At 44.2% G+C, this 20,021-nt stretch overlaps 1 protein-coding gene across 1 annotated transcript in view; it reads right to left on the minus strand.

Moving 5' to 3' along the window:
• tet2 (tet methylcytosine dioxygenase 2) overlaps nucleotides 1-15,721 on the minus strand; it is a 28,191-nt gene extending 12,470 nt beyond the window's left edge. The window contains exon 1 of the mRNA XM_056586295.1: nucleotides 15,285-15,721. The gene's annotated coding sequence lies outside the window, so the exon portion shown is untranslated. The remainder of the gene's footprint in view (nucleotides 1-15,284) is intronic.
• Between the last annotated feature and the right edge of the window lie 4,300 nt (nucleotides 15,722-20,021).

A 20,021-nucleotide genomic window follows, 5' to 3' on the forward strand; every position in this document is an offset into this window, starting at 1 on the left:
CCATCATAAACTGTTTTATTCAAACTGCATCTGTTACTACACGCCTGAACTGATGTTAAAGACAAACCCAACCAACATCTATCAGTATAACATAATGTGTGTGAACCGAATAGTTACCGGATTTTTTATATTCTCATACTGTTGAAATTATTTTCAGTTATATAAAACAAATTCCTACAAATGTGTACAAACTTCTGTGGAGGTTGCGACACAAGAAACATTTTTGGTTGGCTCTGGAGAAGAACACAACTTCCAACTGCAAACAACTGTCCTTTATATACAATAAAAAGTTTATTATGTTCCCAAACAGGCATATATTTTTTGCCACTTATTTCCCTTTAGTTCCTCAAGTCCGTTCGACACATTTTCTTTGGCGCATACTTTCTCACAGAAGGTTTTACATCATTCAGAAGCTTCGCTAAACAACTTTGCAATCTCACTCAAAACAAATACTCCCAGTGCTTACTTAAGAACTCAGACCTCACACTACACAGGCTCGGAGAGTATCAATAAAAAGAAGAACGTTCGCCTGTTTCACACGCTTGGAAGAAGCTCCTTCGTAATCAGACTCAAACCCACTGGCTTAAATAACGACGTACCACCCCATGTCAACGCTCCTCAACGTGACGTTAGCTGTCAAGTGGGCCCCCCTGCTGTGGGTTTTTTAAATCTCAAACTAACGATGCGGCCTGCTTAAGCAGTGGTCCCCGGTCATTACTGCCACGCAGCCAGACAGTCGTTAGCGGGTCAACGAGGGAATTGTAGGAGACCCAAGGACAATGGAAACTTTGCCTGGGTAGAGGGGTTAAGATAATGACAATCTAGGTATTGAGGAGCAGGTGTTCCTGTTGGATTGTGTTTTATAGAAGCATAGATGAGTTTGTATTCTGGTTGGTCATGGCTGTCTTAACACCTTAGACCCACTAGATCATTCACTTACATAAAAAGGAAAACAATTCAATGTCTATCCTCTTTTTTATTTGCCTTTAACCATCTGTTAAAGAAAGCTCGATAGAAATTGATCAGAAAAGTGCATCCAAAGTTCAAAAAAAGATAAAGATAAAGAAGTGCATCCTGGTCCATAGAAATGTTAGTTAGTAAATAGTTGTTGCAACAACTGTTTTTGCAACTGGGCTGTTGCTAAAAAAAATATATCCTATGGGGGATTACCTACAGTCTTCTAGTAGAAGATAATACAAAAATAACCAAATGGAGTTGTGAACCTCCTTCCATGCCAATGTGACATGTGAATTGGGGCAAGGTATCTAATTATTAACCTTTTATATCCTATTTTAAACCCAATCACTGCTTTGTTATTTTTATTGTGTGTGTGTGTGTGTGTGTGTGTGTGTGTGTGTGTGTGTGTGTGTGTGTGTGTGTGTGTGTGTGTGTGTGTGTGTGTGTGTGTGTGTGTGTGTGTGTGTGTGTGTGTATACACACGAGAGTGATGTAAATGAGTGACAAAAGTCAGGAGGTGAACCAGAGTGCTAGGCTGCTAACAGTGTTAGCTCCAGTCCACTAGGACACTCCAGAGTTTCCAGAGGGCTGCGTGGAGCCAGGCAGCTTGTCACAGTTGGATACACCCACACTGAACACTGAAAAAAGGAGATCTTTGCGAACCTAGAACAAAGCAGGGGAGCCAGCTGAGTGTGTTTGCACATACAAACATACACGGCTCAAGCTTGCCCCGAGAGATTTTCACAATTTTCCATATATTATTATACCTCACTCAAACCTGTGTTTTGGTTTAAAAAGCCTTAAATTGTTTTTTGCTTATGTTGTTTTGTTTAATCTCTTTCTTTGTGCGTTCTGTCTGGTTTTAGATCTTACTTAATGACAATCTGAGTGCTGAGTAGAAAGTTTTATTATCATAGCGTTGACAGTGTCTAGTGTAATAATCACCTAGAGTCCTGATCTTAACCGGAATTTAGTGTCTGTTGGAATGAATCAAGTTCAGGCACCCGGCATAAAGTTCTACAACTTCTGACCGGCGTTTAGTATTCCTTCAGCCACTTCCTTCCAATGACCAAACAAACAAACAAACAAACAAACAAACAAACAAACAAATGGTGGCACTGTGTACAAATCTGTCAACCTCTTCCAATGGAGGACAAGGAGAAGGTCCATCTCCCTCCAAAACCGGGTGCCTTTGTTTCGACATGCTTTTGTTGTTGCTGTGCCTCGTCTGCAGGGCCCTCCCTCTGCCTGTCCCATAGTTTTCTGCCCTGTAATTACTCTCTTCTCTCTCTGGGGTCCTCTCCGTCGCTGTCCTCACGTCTGCTCCCCATTGGCCTGAGCAGTTATGAGCTGAGCTGTTAAGGGCACTTGTAAGAAATGTAGACAAGAAACTGCCAATAGGGATAGCCTGTACAGCTATGTGCACCATGACATTTAAACCTAGCTAACTGGCTTTAGTGCTTTAAGGCCTTGGGGTGCCCGAGAGTTGACATCTTGAAGGCAGTGTGATCAATGCAGAAAAACAATAGAGGTGGTTTGGACAAGATGGACGTCCATTGAACCGCACAGCAAGAGGCATTTTCAAGCCTACCTTGAGTGAAATGTGTTCTATAGTTGTTATTACTGCTATGCTGTGGTGTTGTACTATATAGTATTTTGGAGACACTGGCTACCCTATCTCCTCCACCAACATCATTTCCAAACCCACACTGAGTTCAATGCACTACACCTTTGTTTTAGACAATTCATACAATGTTTTAGTGCTTTGGGATGATGTGTCTGTGTTATCCCCTCCACCAACTTTACAACCACAGCAAGTTCAATGCACTAGACTCATAACTTTGTTTATGTGTGTGTGTGTGTGTGTGTGTGTGTGTGTGTGTGTGTGTGTGTGTGTGTGTGTGTGTGTGTGTGTGTGTGTGTGTGTGTGTGTGTGTGTGTGTGTAGTAATCCCTGGTAGGGAGGCAGTGAAATAGGAGAGTGGACCCTTTTAGTGGACAGTGAGGTCTATTTGCTGTTGCTTGGCAGCCGTATGTGACATTCACCCATAGCGACAGCTGCTGCTGGGAGACTGAGGTCTAAGCTAGGCTAGCAGGTTGAGACGTGCGGTGTGGGGCGAACGATATGGAACAGCCTTGTAAATCAGACACACGCTTTGCCTCCCAATAGACCCTGCCACGGGTGTGTGTATTTCGAGTGGTTGTTTCCCCTTCTCTGGGCTGAATAGGGCGGTGAATGTTTTCCTGTGTGGCGTCAGGAACACCGGCTTGTACACTCAGAACCCTGCGGACACGTGTGGTAGATTAGAGTTGAGAGTAGGCTCTTGCTGTGTAATGGATTATTCATCCATTTGTATTCTTGCAGTATATTTGCACCGCAACCTCTGTGCCTTGCTGGAATCCAACTGTGCAGGTGTGTTAATATTTTAGAAAATAACAACCCTAAAGCTTTGCCAAGTCCGCCTGTCCATGCAAAGACTGATAGAAACCTAGAGGAAGTTGTGCAATATATTAATGAATCCACTGCTCAGTCATTGGGGTTTGCTGAAACACAGACGGGCCTAACACTGTTCCTTATAGCATGCTTGTTGCCAAAACCCAATTTAGTTTTAAAGCAAACGGACACAATGACACTGAATCTGGTATCACATGGTATTCCATTGTGGTTGAACACTCATAGTTCAATTGTGAAACGGACCCAGTAACGTCTCAACAATGCCCCCCTTCCTGTCACGTGAGGAGAGGAATTTTTTCGTCCAGAAGTCCAAGCATTTTGTTGGACAGAGAACAAAGCAAAGAAACACTGATCTTTTTTTACCAGAGTAGTGGGTTGCGATGTGTAAATAAATACATATATATGAATGGCCCTAATGTTTGTTTTTAAGCTGCCCGGCACCGGCTCAAGGCTGGCTCCGGTGTAGTGAAACCTCATCCCTCACAGATCCCTGCAACTGGGTCACATGACTTGCATGCTAGAGCATTTTAAATCCCTCTTGTAATAATAGCGCTCGTCCCACTGGCCTCTGACACTGTTTTCACAACATTATACTACAACTGGCCGGCCGTGTGAAAACAAATTGCAGGGGAAAGCTAAACGATAGCCTATTTTTTAGCCATAGGCTACCGTTGAACATGGTAAACCTTTAAGAATTGAGCTAGCATTGGAAACATAGTATAACTTCTGTTTTTGAATAGTGTTGCCATGCCAATTAATAGCTCACCTCTTGAAGGTGAGCAGATGTTTATCTTGTTTATTCCTCTTTTCCAGAATATGATGCACACAAACAAATCTGGTTAATGTATAACAAATATACACAGCCAAATCTATACGCAGCCCACAAAACTCACACAAAAAAATAATTAACCAAATTGAAATAATCAATGGCATGATCTGAAGAAGTCAACAAGGCACCATTTGACTGAGTGAAAGAGGAAGAACCCTTCTCCGCTGAATGTGGCAGTTGTTTATTTTTTACTACACTTCCCTGAAGCCTTCGGGGGACAATTGAGTCTTGTAGCGTGACTGGTGGTTGGTCACAATCTGGAGTAATGTGATAGTCCCATGTTTCAGTGTGGACCGTCAAGTGCTGGGCAGCTAACACTGGACAGATGACAATCCAACGCACAGTGTCTCATGATACATACGTAATTAAGAATTACTCTTCATTCTTTGAAAGCACCTCAGATCGCAGTGCATGCCTTCTCCCTCTGAACATGTGACATTCTCTCTCTACCTCACTCTGGTCGTGCAACAATAGGACCCTGTGTCTGCAGCCATTGAACCCCATGCCCCTCTGCAAGCACACACAGCCACACATACATGCACACACACACACACACACACACACACACACACACACACACACACACACACACACACACACACACACACACACACACACACACACACACACACACACACACACACACACACACACACACACACACACACACACACACAGTCCCAATAAATGTATAGCCTTCGATGTTGTAACATTTTCCACCAATTGCCTTCAACTGTATAATGCTAAACAGTACCGCAACAAGATTATGTTCCAGCAGTGGGTTGAGGAAAACATGCAGTCGACTATTCTGAATTCACTGAATGGAAAGTGTTGCAGCTTAAAACCCTTCTTGCCAACATTTCAGACTTTCTACCTTAAGCTTGCTCCATACATTTCTCCCAGAAACCTCTTTGCCTTCCATCGACTCTTTAAATGACAAAACAAGGAGAAAAATAACTGATATTGTACAGTTTGTATTTTCTCTAACATACGTTCACATTTAGATAATTTAGCGGACGCTTTTATCCAGAGCAACTTACAAGCATTCATGCACATATACGACAGAGTCAACCATGCAAGTCATACACGCATACATATACACATTTTGCTCAGGGACACCTCAACAACAGCAAGGAGTAGCCGGGGATCGATCTAGCACCCTGTAAGTCAACAAACTCCTGAGCTAAGCCAACCAGACTTTGTTTCAAGTTGTTCATTAACAGTGAAGAACGGTCTACAATTTTGTCTAAAACTGCTTAACATACTTCACCATACACCTACAAAATGACCAGAAAGACAAGCCAACTTCTCCCTCCCCTCCCTCAACATTTCCCCTCTGCTGCTGTGTCTACATTAACATATGAATGGGGGGAGAAGGAGAAAGTTTGTAAACGATGTTCTAATTACTGTTTATCTTCTCCACTGTTGTCTTTAGAGCAGGTGAATCACCTGTTTTCTATTCACCCTTCACCTTCAACCATTGACTTGAAAATTGGTGACTCAGTCCAGCATTTTTCACACAGTATACCTTTTTAGAAAGGTTGGTTGATGTAAAGGGTGTGGTTGAACTACAGGAGGATCTCTGGACCATACAAGCTTTGAACATGCAAATAGAGCAACGGTAAACGATAGTAGCTCCTGTTTTACAGTGTGTGGGGAGTGCAGAGCGTAAGTAGGTCAATACATGGAGACTTCAAATAGCCTCTTGTTTTTGTTTTTTTTTGCTGGGAAGTTTCAGGAAATAAGCATAGTCAGTAGAGTGCAGCCACTCGTTTGAAGTTAAGAAGCAGCATTGTGGAAAGGCTTTGGACAAACTGCCAGTGTGACTCAATCTTTGTAGGCAGGTAGCACAAGGCAGTTTCCTGTTGATGGCTGCTCTGTGGGCCAGTCACACGATGGTGAGTCGATAATGGCTGCGTCACATGACGGCCTGAAGCAACAGCGACTGATTTCTCTCTTTTGTCTCAAACATCCTCTCCTTTCGTTCTCTTGGCCAACCTAGAAACACACAGGTTGGACCAACCGCGTCAGCCTGCTGGCTGTAGATAGAATTCTCTCCGTTACAACATAGTGTTTGTTATCTCGACTAGATTGTTACATGTCCCCGGGTTTAATCTATCTTTTGAAATTACTTGTGTCTACTTCAGAAACCGTCCAATCCGGTGGCCCCGCTGCGATCGTATGTTTACATGGTTTATAAAAAAAATATATCTTTCAAATAAGTTTCTAGGTTTTCTTTGTTATTTGGGTTCAATTCTTTCATCGGGATCAGAAGATGTGATAGATTACCTAGAAACCACAGGGCATATACACTTCTGTTTTTAATTTCTCCCCCAGAGAACCTCCCCCACAAGCCCTGCAAGGATCTGTACAATCCTCATGGCTCTTTATGTCTAATCTAAGACAGATGTCCCAGGCTGCAGGAGATTCCCCCTATAGTCCCTCTGCTTTTCTGTCAATTCCTAGTATACCCTGCCCTTTGGGCTGCTTTGAAGCAAATGGGAATTGGCGTTCATAAGTCATCTTTCTTAAATGTGAATAACTTTTATTACTAAAAAAGTATAGAGTTATCCAACTGATTTATATCTGGGAAAAAAAATACATTTACTTTCGAGTGCTACATTGAGACCACAACATTGAAATACCATCTTATCATTGACAGAAACCCCCCAGACTAAGAAAAACATAATATATTTAACATAAATACCTTTATCTACTCTTCCTTCCTCCTCAAATTCTTAAATGTGCATGCCTCTATGAACTATTCCTTCTCAGCAACATTTCTTTGTGCCGCTGCATTTGAGTTCAACCTATCAGGAGCCAGTGGAAGGGTAGTTAGAACCGGACCATCAAATCGAGGAGTTCAGGGGCATCCAATGCCGAGCGGGTCAATTGGCTTAACGATCAACTTAATACACTTTGGTACAATGGTGGACTTCTTATCAGGCTTACAGAGTTAGCTGGCCGATGCAGACGGCTTACAAGGTGGTTGCAAGATTGGTTCCTACAAATTTTAGGGATTGATACCAGGCAGAGTTTAACAAAATCGAATTATTCACGTGAATGCATGCAATGTTTGCATGTATGTAGGCCTATATATGTCTATAGATATATTTATATATTTAGTTTGCACACACTTGCAGATTCTGAGGTGCAGTCCAGGTGTTTTCACTTGAGACGCGGTTCAACACTGCGCGCGTGGCCGGGGTCGGGTGTTGGGTTTGCGTGCACGGCCGGTTTAAAACACACATGCGAGCAGCTGCGGCTCAGAACAAGCCAGCTTGGTCAAAATGATTTCAACTTCCAAAGCGAGAATCCTCTATGGCAAACCGCCACGTGGTCTGGCGCATCCACTCCATGAAATTGCCTCGGTGCTTTCTCCACAGGAAAACAACGGAGTGGGTCGCACAGGGAGTCCGATGATGATACAATCGGTAAGACTAGAAGAGCAAATTAAACAGCCTCCAAAAAACAACTGACTTCTCCCTGCCGCCTTCTGCAACCATATGCGCCTGATGTGGCTAGCCAGGTCAAAGGTCCCCGCAGCCATAGCGGCAGGCAAGAGGCCCCTGCACTGTGGTAGGGAGTAAGGGGCTCAAGAACATGTTGAAAGTGCTTGAGCCATGGGACGCATTTATATCCTGCACAGACAGCTATACCTGCCTTATACAACACAACAAGAGAACACGTTGACCGGTCAGAAAGGCCTTCTCGTGGGCTGACTACAGACCGTTAAATACAAATAGATTAAATTGTAGACTGTTGACGTTAGGTGGACTTGATTAAAAGTCCTTGCAGCAGTGTTGATGTTATGTTGCATGGACTGGTTCTGTTTCACAACACTGCTTGTTGCTGTGCTCTTAAGGAATGTCTTGTTGCTGAGTCTGCTGTTTTTTTTGTTGAACAGACTCTTTTTGAGATTGCAGGTGACCTACAAAGAAGCTTCTAGATGAACCAGTCCAACCGCTTTTATTTATGTAAGGTTACTCCCTTAAAGTTTGTTTTTGTCAATGTACACAGTGTACATTGTGAAATACACGGTTATGACAGTAGTGTCTTATTATAGAGGAGTATCTTTGGAGCATGACATAATCCTGCACAGACATATCTTCACAAGCATTCACTTTTATTGTGTGACAACAGCAAGCCTTGAGCTTGGCGTTTACTTAAGGTGACCGATCCAGGTTTTTTTCAAACTCCTTTCCCTGAGGGGTCAAACCTCGTAGTAGAACAAAGTTGTTCATTAGCTTTTGTTAACCGGTAGACATTGGCCTCATGTTATTCTACCCATGGTCACAGTCAATGGAAAAAAATGTCTTGGAGTCTAAAAAAGCCCACACAAAACCTTGTCTAAAATTGCCCCAGTGTGGCTCAACACAGTAGGACCAAACATATACTCTGTACATTCAGGCTGCATCACACGGAGGCTCTAATTAACAAGTTGTCAGTTGAGCACACAAGAGCCCAGCGGTAAACCCGTTCACCTGCCTGCAGCCCATCCCCTCCACGGCCCTCTCTTTATTTCTCCTCCCCTCATATGGTTCCCGTGCGTCGTTATTTTTCCTCCCCTCCACCGACCGACCGAGTACCCACCACCTTCCCCCTTTGTCTGGTGCTGCAGTCAATATATCTGACTAACTTGATGAACTGTGCACATTGCAAAGTTAATTTCTTTCAGAGAGACCGGTAGCCATGGCAACCATCTTATTAAGGGCTCCGCAGCCCATCTGCTCTAAACATTACCCGAGCACGGCTGACTTCGTAGCCTGCCTAGCTCTCGCCCCCAACCCCCACACCCAGCGAGCTGCGCTGTGCACATGTGATCTACACATTGATCCGTGCCGGGGAACAGAAATCAATGGAGACACATATGCATGAAGCTCACATTTGCAGTTTTTGAAAACGGAACGGTTAATTAGCACTGAACCCTACCGTGAAACCCTCTCAAGTGGGAGTGGGTTTTTGGTTTGTTGCTGTTGAAATGTTTATCTTGGGTACTTACAGTTACTTGGTAGATTGGTTCGAATTCAAGAAGCTTTCAATTCCAATGAATGAATGGGAGACAGACGCTAAAGCTAGCTGGAAAGGAATTTTCTGTATCTGGGTTACTCTTTACTCTCTTAAGTAATTATTAGCTTCCTTATCTGGCTCTGTGCCTACTACAGAGAACACTTATTTCCCTGCACTCATGTTCCTTGGTGATGGCCAAATCTAGTACACTGGAAACAAAGGTGGGACCATAGCCAAACCAATTTGACAATCGATAATGCAAATGCTACCATGGATTAGTTTAAATTAGATGTTGAAATTACATGAAAGTCTTTGCCAAATCAATTCGCTAATGAAAGTGCAGATTCTTTCAGTTCGATTTTTTGTTATTACACAGTATAATACTATATTGTGTAGTGATATAGTGGCTTGGTGGTATGATACAGGCTTGGTTTAAAATGTGTGAGTAAATAACAACACAGTCAGCCGTGCCCGGCTGACTGTTTTTTTTCCGCTAGCGGTCTCCAAGCAGCTTGACCCGAGAGTCTCTGTTGCCGTGCTGCCGGTTTCCCTCCAATAAACTCGGGGAGTCATGTGACTTATTGAATGGAGGTCACCGATCCCCCTCTTTTAAAGGGAGTCAGGTATAGGCCTACTCCCAGACTCCCTTTAAAAGGGAACATCTGGGAAAACCAGCCTCCCGCAAATCTACATGGATGATCGAATGTGCGCCAGTGAACAATTTTTCCATCTCTGGACGGTGTGTTTAACAAACAGCCTTGTCATTTGCCGGGAGAGAGGGATTCGGATAGACACCAGCTGCTGCTGCACAAATGCATTCCCCGTTGGAAACCTAATATTGCGCCGGAGCCACTTGAAGCCTTCAGAAGCAGTTAGTGATGTCATTCAAGCCCATTGGTAGGGTTACGCTTTTTTGAATGACACTCGCGGCCAGCTGTCTTTCTTTGTGCTGTCGTCGCTTATTTAGCCACCAGGAGGGAGGCCAAGCAGGCCTCAGCCTTTTCAATCACAACCTCTTAAGAAGCGATAAGAACTTTATCTGACAGCCATTTTTGAGCACCCCCCCCCGTGAAAGAAGGAGAGCGGTCGAGGTGCGGTGCTCCTCCCTTATGTGTGTCCGTCACAAGGGACCTTTGCCCATCACTTGAAAAGCTGCATTAGTTATGGAGATTCCTCCCCCTTCAGATCTTACCCTAAATGATCTTAGCAGATTACTTTACTTGAAAGGATGCGTTGAAACCCAAGCAGCCCAACAAAAAAGCTTTCATCACCCACTGCATAGCCCACAATAACCCCCCTGAACCCTGAAGAGCTTTCAGAATTTTCCTAATTTCTTTGCAACTGTTGTTGAAATCACCTTAAACCTATGTTTTTAAAGGCATACCGTGGTTTGTCTTACTGTGACCAAAAAAGGCTTCACAGTATGAAAGTTTGATTATGGACCCTGTGGATATTCATTGGTCTATATTCTGTTACTTTTACTTAATATAGAAATATAGCTTGTTTATTTTCCTATACTGTTCCCGATCTGCTTACAAATAAGCTATACTTTAACCGTACAAAACTTCCCTTGAATAAGGTTTTCTCAATGGAGAAAAACTGAATTGAAATAGCCCTGAGAGGTTTAAAAAACATCGACAATGGTGACTTTATCGTTAAACCTTCTGTAGTCATTCTACAAACGGAACCCTGATCACCTCACCCATCTGCCCTCCGATCTAAAAACGGTTCATGGTGAAATGTATGAAGTTTTTCCTCGAACTATAACTTTGTTTAGGCCTTTGAAGGTATACACCTCATAACCTGCTCCGAAGCTGCCGGCTCCATTGTTGACAAGTTAGTCCCTTAAAGTTTAGCTAACTCTGCGGTGCCAACGTTTTTCTCATCTGGTGTCAGAACCGGTGTCTGCATTCAAACAGGGCCGCGACATCAGGAGCTCACATGACCGGGAGGCGCCCGGACAGCGATGATGCTGTGCGCATCGGGGAGCGTCGCTTGCGTAATGGCTGACTCGGTATTGCACTACGGAATGCCAGAATAGTGTTTGCAAACAGAGCAGCCACGTGCGACGCTCACGTGGAGGGAAAAGCCTTCCGAGTCTCCTGCCCTTCTCTCTCCCTTATTCACTAACCACGTTTAAGTTTTAAGAGGTAAAGCCTGAGGTAAAGCATGACATCCATACATATTTATATGTTTACTCGCCAGGACCAAGAAACCATTTGTTATTATCCCGTGCCACTCTAACCACCTTTTCGCCCGTATTATATAATCACAGGGCCAGGCCAACACAGCAGGACATTGGTCATCCCGGTTTAGATTTGGAATGTGCTTTGGCATTTGCATTTCTTTGGTGTCTTAATAGGGGACTTATTTGGCAGTTGGTTTAGGTGTGAATGCTTAAGAGATTAAGAAATGCATCCACAAAATGTTTCCAATATTTTAGTTGCACTAAATAAAAGCTTTTGGTCCAATACCACCTGGTAAATATTAGGCTACGATCATGTTTTTCACTAAAGGCACAAGGCTGTATAATCTACCTCTCAGTATATTTAATGGATGTATCTACAATAAACTGTTACAGGTTCCTACTGCATCAGTCTCCCAGTGGGTCACTGCATCTCTCCCTCTGTGCAACAACAACCCCCGTTAGAAGGAAAGAAAGAAAAAATCTATATTTAAAAGATCAATACCACACAATAAATAGCTCGCCATTTTGTCTCAAGGTGCAAAACTCCACAACCAAGGCAAGGCCATGCGGCAAGAGGTAGCCCAATCAAAAATGTCCAACTCAACCGTCTCAGAGTTAAAAAACAACAACAAGGCAATGCGGCAAGAGGTGGCCCAATCTACAATGTCAAACTCAACCGTCTAAGAGTTAAAAAAACAAAAAAAAACAGGGCAAGGCCATGTAGCAAGAGGTAGCCCAATCCAAAATGTCCAAATCAACTGCCAAACCAGTTGTGTTTCCTTTCTTAGGCCGTGCCCAAGGGGTCGAAATATGATGCGTGGGCTCAAGTAAAGGAGGAGTGGGGTCAGGGGTCAGTGGGAGCATTGTCAGTGGACTGCATTGTTGTTGAACGCTATGGCAACTGGACATTCTTCCCAAAGGTGATATTGTCTCTTGCTCTTGGAGTAACATAAAAGGGTCTTCAGCCACGACCAGGGAGAAGCCTGACCGCTAGGCTTTATCAGTGGGTGTGGATAGATGTGAGCAGCTTGATTGATCTGTAGGTGCCCCATCCCCCCACCGGAGCTCCCCCTGCAACCCCCCATTGGAGACGCACTCACTCTCGACGTTGCTAGGGTTGATGTCGCAACAGTCATGTCAGGATACCATGGAAACTACGGAAACCATGTCACTGGGAAGGTTGTGGTAGTTTGTACTACACTAATGATGTAACCTGTGAATAACCTCCCAGCTGGTAATGGGGGTTTAAGGCTTTGCTACTACTACCTGGCACGTTAATTTAAACATTTAAACAGCAAGTTTGTTAAAAGCCGGTCTTATCAAATCCTCATATCAATGTAACTTGCAATGTGCCTATAGTAGATAGGGTAATCAAAAGCAATAGAAAGAAGTTTGCATTACAATACAGCAAACACCCTCCTCATTGACTGATCACAGTCTCCTAAAGAAGCATGGCAGTTATTAAAAAAGGTACAGGTGACTCAGGCACGCACAAGCACTCACACACGAACTGAAAAAAATTAAAATTGTTAAGCTAACCGGTTGAAACAGGTTACCCTAAAAAACGGATCTCTTGTGTCACGTGCTCCCGGCGAGTTGGGGCGGCCGAGCACGCCCCCGCCAACTCTCTGGTGTTGACACTACACACTCAATAGCCATGCGCGTCACATCAAAACAAAACCATGCCGTAGTCTTACAACGAATGACCATGTGACGGGGATAGTTCAGAGCTCGCAAAGATGTAGCCCAGTGTTATTACATTGCAATGTACCTCATTTCTTATAAAGGCACAACATGCTCCGAATAACAAATTACCCGCAAACCCTAACCAACATAATTAATGCAGTTTAGAAACTCAAGGTTTCTCATAGATAAAATGCTACCCTGGTGGTCGTTTGCAAAGCCGTGTACCATTTTATTCTGTTCTGTGGAACTCCACTGCCCTGTCCCTACCCTATATACTGTAGGTCCTCTGTCATTTATTTCACCAAGCAGTGATCTCATGTTACGCACTGTAAATGCATGAGAATGTTAATGCATTAGGGATTTTTACAACTAAGCTCAACTATTAGGCCATTTAGACCACCTGATGACCCCCCTTCCAGGCGTTTCTTGGTTAGCATTTAACTGCAGGCCTAACTGGGGCTGGAATACACAAACCAAATACACACGGTTTAAGATGGTATCTCTCACAATCTCCCACCATGATGTCAATCTAAAGGATGCATTCATTGACCACTTTACAGTGTTATTTAAAGTGCCAATGGTAATGACCTATTAGTTACATGTGTGGAGTCATTAACTAAATCAACAACAACAACAACGTCGCCTCTTTAGTCTATTTCAAATCAAATAATCAGTTATCATGAAATGTATGAATAATTCTCCTGGGTACCTTTTATAGCATTAACATTCCATTTGTAAGCTTACTATTTGGCAGTTTCAAGGCTGTAGATTCACTACACTGACCTAATTGCACACCAGAGTTGCACACAGCAGGAATACTATCATTGCACTCTATCATACGTTATACTCATTCACTATACTCTATCTACTATATCATAAGAAGTCAGCAACTCTTATCACAGAAATAGGTCGAGTATAACAATAAAAATGTAAACTTCCAATGCTGTTTTGTAAATTAAAAGATGTACCTCATATTCCACAATGCTAAATGTTTTAGAATCAGTCTGTCAACTTTGTATGAGAAATAAGATCTACTGTTCCTATGAAGTTAGTCAACTTTGCATTCCCCCCCCTGGTACCAAAAAACAACAACAAGCCATGCTAGATTCCCCCCATCAAATGGGGCAGTAGGATAGGGTTTCATTTCCTTTAGCCCTTTCTGACCTTGACCTGCTCTGTGCCCCTTGCTATAATATTAATTCTCCTTCTTCCACTCTCTTCTTGTCTTCATGCCCTCCTTGGGACCGGAGCTGCCTTTGTGTCTGCCTGTCATTTGGGGGTGATCACGATGAAAGCTGAATCTGGGTGATGCACAAAGCCAGAAGGTATTGCTGCCCCCCCCCCCCCCCCCCCCCCCACACACACACACACACACACACACACACTGTTACCAATGCTATGTATTTGTACAATGTAAACTTACTGCTAACATTAGCAGATCTAGGTAGGCTTTTAAACAAATGTCTTTACACTGCTTCTTTATTGATGAGTAGGCACCAAGGAGAAGAGCACTGTGGAACATGTTATATAAATAAGTAAGGCTTCCACTAGCATTATTATGCATATCTCTTGGTAAATAGAATTAGTTAATTAAGGGACATTTTTAATAAGTTATGAATAATATGTCTCATATTATTCTAAACATTATGTGACATAAGCACACGGGAATAAACACTAGATTACTACTACAATATACACAGTACTCTTTTCTAGTAATAGGGCAAATAAAAGGAAATCTGAGATAGAAGCACACCCTACATAGCTACTGAGATACATCAGTAATGTGCTTCAGAGAAAGAAAGAAGAAAATGAAATCCTTATCAGGCAGTCTAAGCAGGCCATTTTCTGTTCAAGAGGCATTCCAAAAAAACAGCAAGTGTGCATAGTGAGCGCGGCGCTCGTGGAAACACACGCTGAAAAAGAACCAACCCTCTCACATTTACAAGGTATGAGAACAAGAGAAAAGAGAATGAAAATGGTCAGCCATGTTGGAAGAGCTTTATGAAATAAGCCTACTTCTCATTCTGTTGCCTGAACGGTGGGGGGAAGTGCCTTGGCTTTAAAAAAAAGAAGAAGAACGAAACCCTCCCAATCTATGGAAACATAAAGAGCAAAAGAGCTCAAACAGAGAGTATACACTCTGAGCTATGAAATCCTTACCTCTATCTGTGTCCTCCCACTTTGTAGAAAAATCCAACAAAATCGGCCGGTTCTGTTCTCTAACAAATCCTAAAGGGTAGCCATCTTGCCTCCTTCTGTTCTTCTATGAAACAGACCATACTCCACATCAATATTCATGGAGACCAGTCTGACGTCGCCGCTCACCATCAGGAGTAGCCCGGGTGTCGCTGTTGGTCCGGTCGGTGAAGCAGCCCCGTGTGCACGTCCCTCTCTCTCACTCCGGCGTGTAAAGAACAAGATAAAAAAAGGGAGAGAGAAGGCTCCAAAAAGGGAGAAGAGTGGACTTGCTTGTGGGGAACAGCCTCCACTTTGCTGGCAAACTGAAAAATAATCACCAAATCACTTTCCTGCTGAGCCTTTCCCACACAAAGAGCCAGGTTTTCTCCCCCCCCCCTATCTCTCTCGTCTCTCTCTCTCTCTCTCTCTCTCTCTCTCTCTCTCTCTCGCGCGCACCCTCTCTCTCTCTACACACTCCCTCCTTTTTTTTTCTCTCTATCTCCCCTCAGCCGCACACAATAGTGCACACTATGACAGCCGTTCACAAGACCCGGACTGGATTCCAATCCAGGGGGGCCCCCAGACTCCGCCCACCAGAGACCTTTAAATTGAACATTGCACTGGTACTGTCTGACTGGTCGAGCTGAAAAGGATGTCCCCCCCCGCTCCCACCGCCCCCACCTCCTCCCACTGCTCTCAGACAGGAAGACAAGTGACTAAGGGATTTTTTTCCCTTCCATTCTCTCTTCTCTTCTCGCTCATACTCTCTCATTCTCTGCACTTCCTGGTTATTCAACTATGTTCTCCCCGAGCTGCCGTACGTTAACCCCCCCCCCCCTCTCCCTCCCTCACTGGGGCGTTCCGGTGTTGACTATATGGAAAGATTTACCGGTCGCCATCAGATGCCTTCCAGACGCGCCGGTTCTACCAGTCGGGCTATGTACTTAACTCCCAACAGCTTGTCCCGGGCAAACGGCCTTGCCCAACCTTTCTTCCTGTCTCTTTATCTTTCTCTCCCTCTCTTTTTTCTTTATGAAGTCGGCGGCTGAATCTCCTCTGGTCTTGTGTGTGTGCGTTGGTGTGTGTGTGTGTTTAAAGCCGTCATGCATTCAGCCTTCGTTCCCAGCGCGGGCTGGGGCCAGCTCTCTGTTGACGTCGGCCACGTGGGGCCGTGCATCGGGGCGCCAGGGAGCAGGTGGGCGGCTGTGTGTGTTTCCACACCGCTGTTTAGCTGTTGGATTACTGCACCAAAAAAGTAGGGGGACGTGCCTGGCTTCTACACAATCATAACACCCACGATACCGTGGTCACACCCTGCCCCTCCTCTTCCCCCTGTCTCTGCATGTCACCAGGTCATGCACTGAAATGCATCTGAAACAAACTCACTCCCCTCATTTCCGTATGGTTTATAACGCCGGGTGCATGTCTTTTCTATTCTTTAATCAACCCTGTAGACTTGAATGTCCTGTGTAATGCACATCATATATCGATTGTTAATAGTTTACTATGTCGGTTGCAGCAGGACGCAGAGAAAGGCAAGGGGATTGGAGCACATGTGTGCTTTGTGGCTATCATTTGTTTGAAATTTGGTGGCCCCGAGCCTCTTATCTCTGAACCCAAGAGCCCATGGTATGCACACACACAGCCAAGAATCTATTTAGTCCTGGCTCCTTCTTTCTCTTTTTTGTCTTTTTTTCTCCTTGTATAACAGTCCAGTGGGGAGGGGGGGGGTGGCCCATTTTAAACTTTAAAAAAGGGCCTAGGTTTTAAAAATAAATAAATAGGAATACCCCACCTCTTTCTTTTTTGCATTGGATTTCTGCTTAGCCTCACTGACATTTGTTGACTCAATAGTTTCAGGCTCTGAGAGGAGAGAAGGAGATTTGTTTTGAGCCGGTGTGGGGGGAAGGGAGTCAGCCAGTGACAGGGAGGCGGAGCCTGGCTCTCTCTCTCTCTCTTCTCTCACACACACACACACACACACACACACACACACACACACACACACACACACACACACACACACACACACACACACACACACACACACACACACACACACACACACACACACACGCGCGCGCGCACAAAGACAGAAGAAGGGTTTCCACTCTGACCTCTAGCTTTGCAGAGTGCGGTTTCTATTTATGCGGAAGTGCCGTGGATGGCTGCTTCTAGTTCTGCATTATCTTCAGAAAGAAAGATGATTAGAAATGAGACGGAAAAATGCATTTGAAACCCTAAAGAGTTTCGTCAGAATGCACCACATAAATAACACGGGTTATTATATTCTCAATTATAACCTTGTAATCTTTAAACACAAGATAAACCACATTCTTTCTTTGGTGTCCCAGGCACACCGGTTGGGTCTCCTTCCAGACACGAGAGTGTTGGGACATATCAGAGTTTGTCCAACAGTGTGTAAGGGGATCATTAGTAACAGGAGAAAGAGGTGATGTCAGAGAGAGCCAGAGAGCTCCCTGGAGAATAGACGTTAGCCCGGCTCCCGCCTGCTCCGCTGACCCCTAAGACCGCGTGTGTGTGCGTGTCTTTGTTTTGCAGGCTGAATGGTAACTACAGCCTCTCTGTCTGCATTGTCACAGGTTGGCTTGTCACCACACATTTGCCTATTTAAATCCCTGCATCCGCCCTCCCCCGCTCCAAAAGCAGTTAAAAATGAAAGTCCTCAACTACCTGCAAAAACCTCTTCTTTCTCTCGTTTTCAATAAAAACGGCTCTTAAAATGTCCCCGAGACATCGTAGCAAACTGAATCTTTTCGTGGAAGAGCAGCGCAGATGGGGTTAAATCTACTGGGTGGGTGGAGTCATGAGTTAATGTCAGTGCATAAAATAAATCCTCTCTCTCTACACGTGCATCTTTTGGCGAACGCCGAAATATACAACTTCAACTTGCTTGTACAAATCTTTTGAAACATCAGGATGCCAAGTGAGAAACGGGTTAGATAGCGTAGTGTTGTCGATGGTTACAACAGTGTACCGTGACACACATGATAACAGTAGCCGTAACACAATGATCATGTGTATTGTTTGTGTAATAATACTATTACTACTACTTCTACTACTACTAAACTACTAATGATAGTGTTTATTTAGATGGCATGCCTGATGGTGTTCAACAACCACTAAGGCTTTTGGAAGTGACACAGTAGATTCCATGAGTGAAATACAACGTATAATCCTGAATAAATTACTCCTTGCGGTTTACCTTAAAACAACTAGGGGGAGGTACGCTCTAACGGAGATTCGTGGCTCGTTAGAGAGCTACCTTGGCGTAAATCACGCACTATCTGGGTTTCCTAGCTTAGTGGGGATGGGAGGGGAAGCCCTTGGTGGGGACTTGAGGAGGAGGGGGGTCGTGGAAGGGGGGGGGGGGGCTGCTGTCTCCCTCTTCTGCCAAGTAAGGCCTTCTAGTGATTTAGGGCAATCAAAATACAGGCACACTTGCCACCTGACTAAATTCACACCTCGGCACAAGCCGGGCTTGGGTGGTGGATTTAGAGCCAACTGTTTATCTGAGGGGTGCGAGGGTCAGCACGTATAGGGCCTGCTGGTTTCGTTATCTTAACACCGATGATTTACAAACCAAAGCCACTGTGCTGTGCAGAGGAACTCTTTGACTCCTTCGCTTCCATGGGAACCTAGTAGTACCATCACGTTTACATTTTACATCTTAGAAGCTGAGACGGCCCGGATAATGACCAACTAGTGCCGTATCAAATACGGTTAACCATGTGGTTCTTTAGGAACATTAATCATTCTGTGATATTTTCTAATGGGTTCTCAGTCATTAATCCCACAATTATCAGTGATCAGTCAGCCGTCGGCCTACCTTCGCTTTGCATTACAATGCATTGTTTGAGAACCCCTGATGCTCTGCCTTTAATATTGGCTATTATAGCACATTAGGAAGTATTTGCTTGCCGATGCACAGAACTCCTGGTGTGTACCTCAATCCTCTTACGCCAGACTTCCGAGTCGAAAGTCGAAGATCTCCCAGCTTTCTTGCAGCATTTCTCTGAGGCACGGCCCCTTTCTGTCCTGCCTCGTAAATCTGAGAGTAGACCGAGAGCAGTGATGAAAAATGGATGCGCCCGTGAAGAGATGGTTTTTTTTTGTATTTGTACCACGTTGGTCATTGTAATGTTGATTTTTTTTTTTGCTCTTACACACTTGATTACATTGCTACTTTATTCCGGTCAACAGTTTATATATTGCATGGTCTTGCTGTGCGTGCAATACAATGTAAAGTTGCGTTGTTTGGTTTCGGGCTGGTTTGCTAAAGAGGCTAATGTAGCTAACAATAAAAAACGACTAGCCAATTTCATGACATAATCACAAAGACGAACATGAACGCTATAAATGCTTGAAGACCGGAAATAACGTCAAAAGTGCAACTCGGAAGGCTGACGTCCGAGGATTCAGGAACACACCATCAGCTCAAAACTCTGCACTGCTTTTTATGGCTACCACCCTGGAGGATCATGGTCGTTGGAGTTTATTCAGAGTTCATCCCGGCCCAATCACCGGCGCAATTAGTTTGGAGCGCCGGAGGCAAATTACAACCCCCTGCAGGCACAAATACACACACACACACACACACACACACACACACACACACACACACACACACACACACACACACACACACATATATAGAGCCACATAAATTACGTGTGACGAGTGACTGGATATCCACCT

Source organism: Gadus chalcogrammus, chromosome 3, assembly GCF_026213295.1.
Source record: "Gadus chalcogrammus isolate NIFS_2021 chromosome 3, NIFS_Gcha_1.0, whole genome shotgun sequence".
Taxonomy (NCBI): Eukaryota; Metazoa; Chordata; class Actinopteri; order Gadiformes; family Gadidae; genus Gadus; species Gadus chalcogrammus.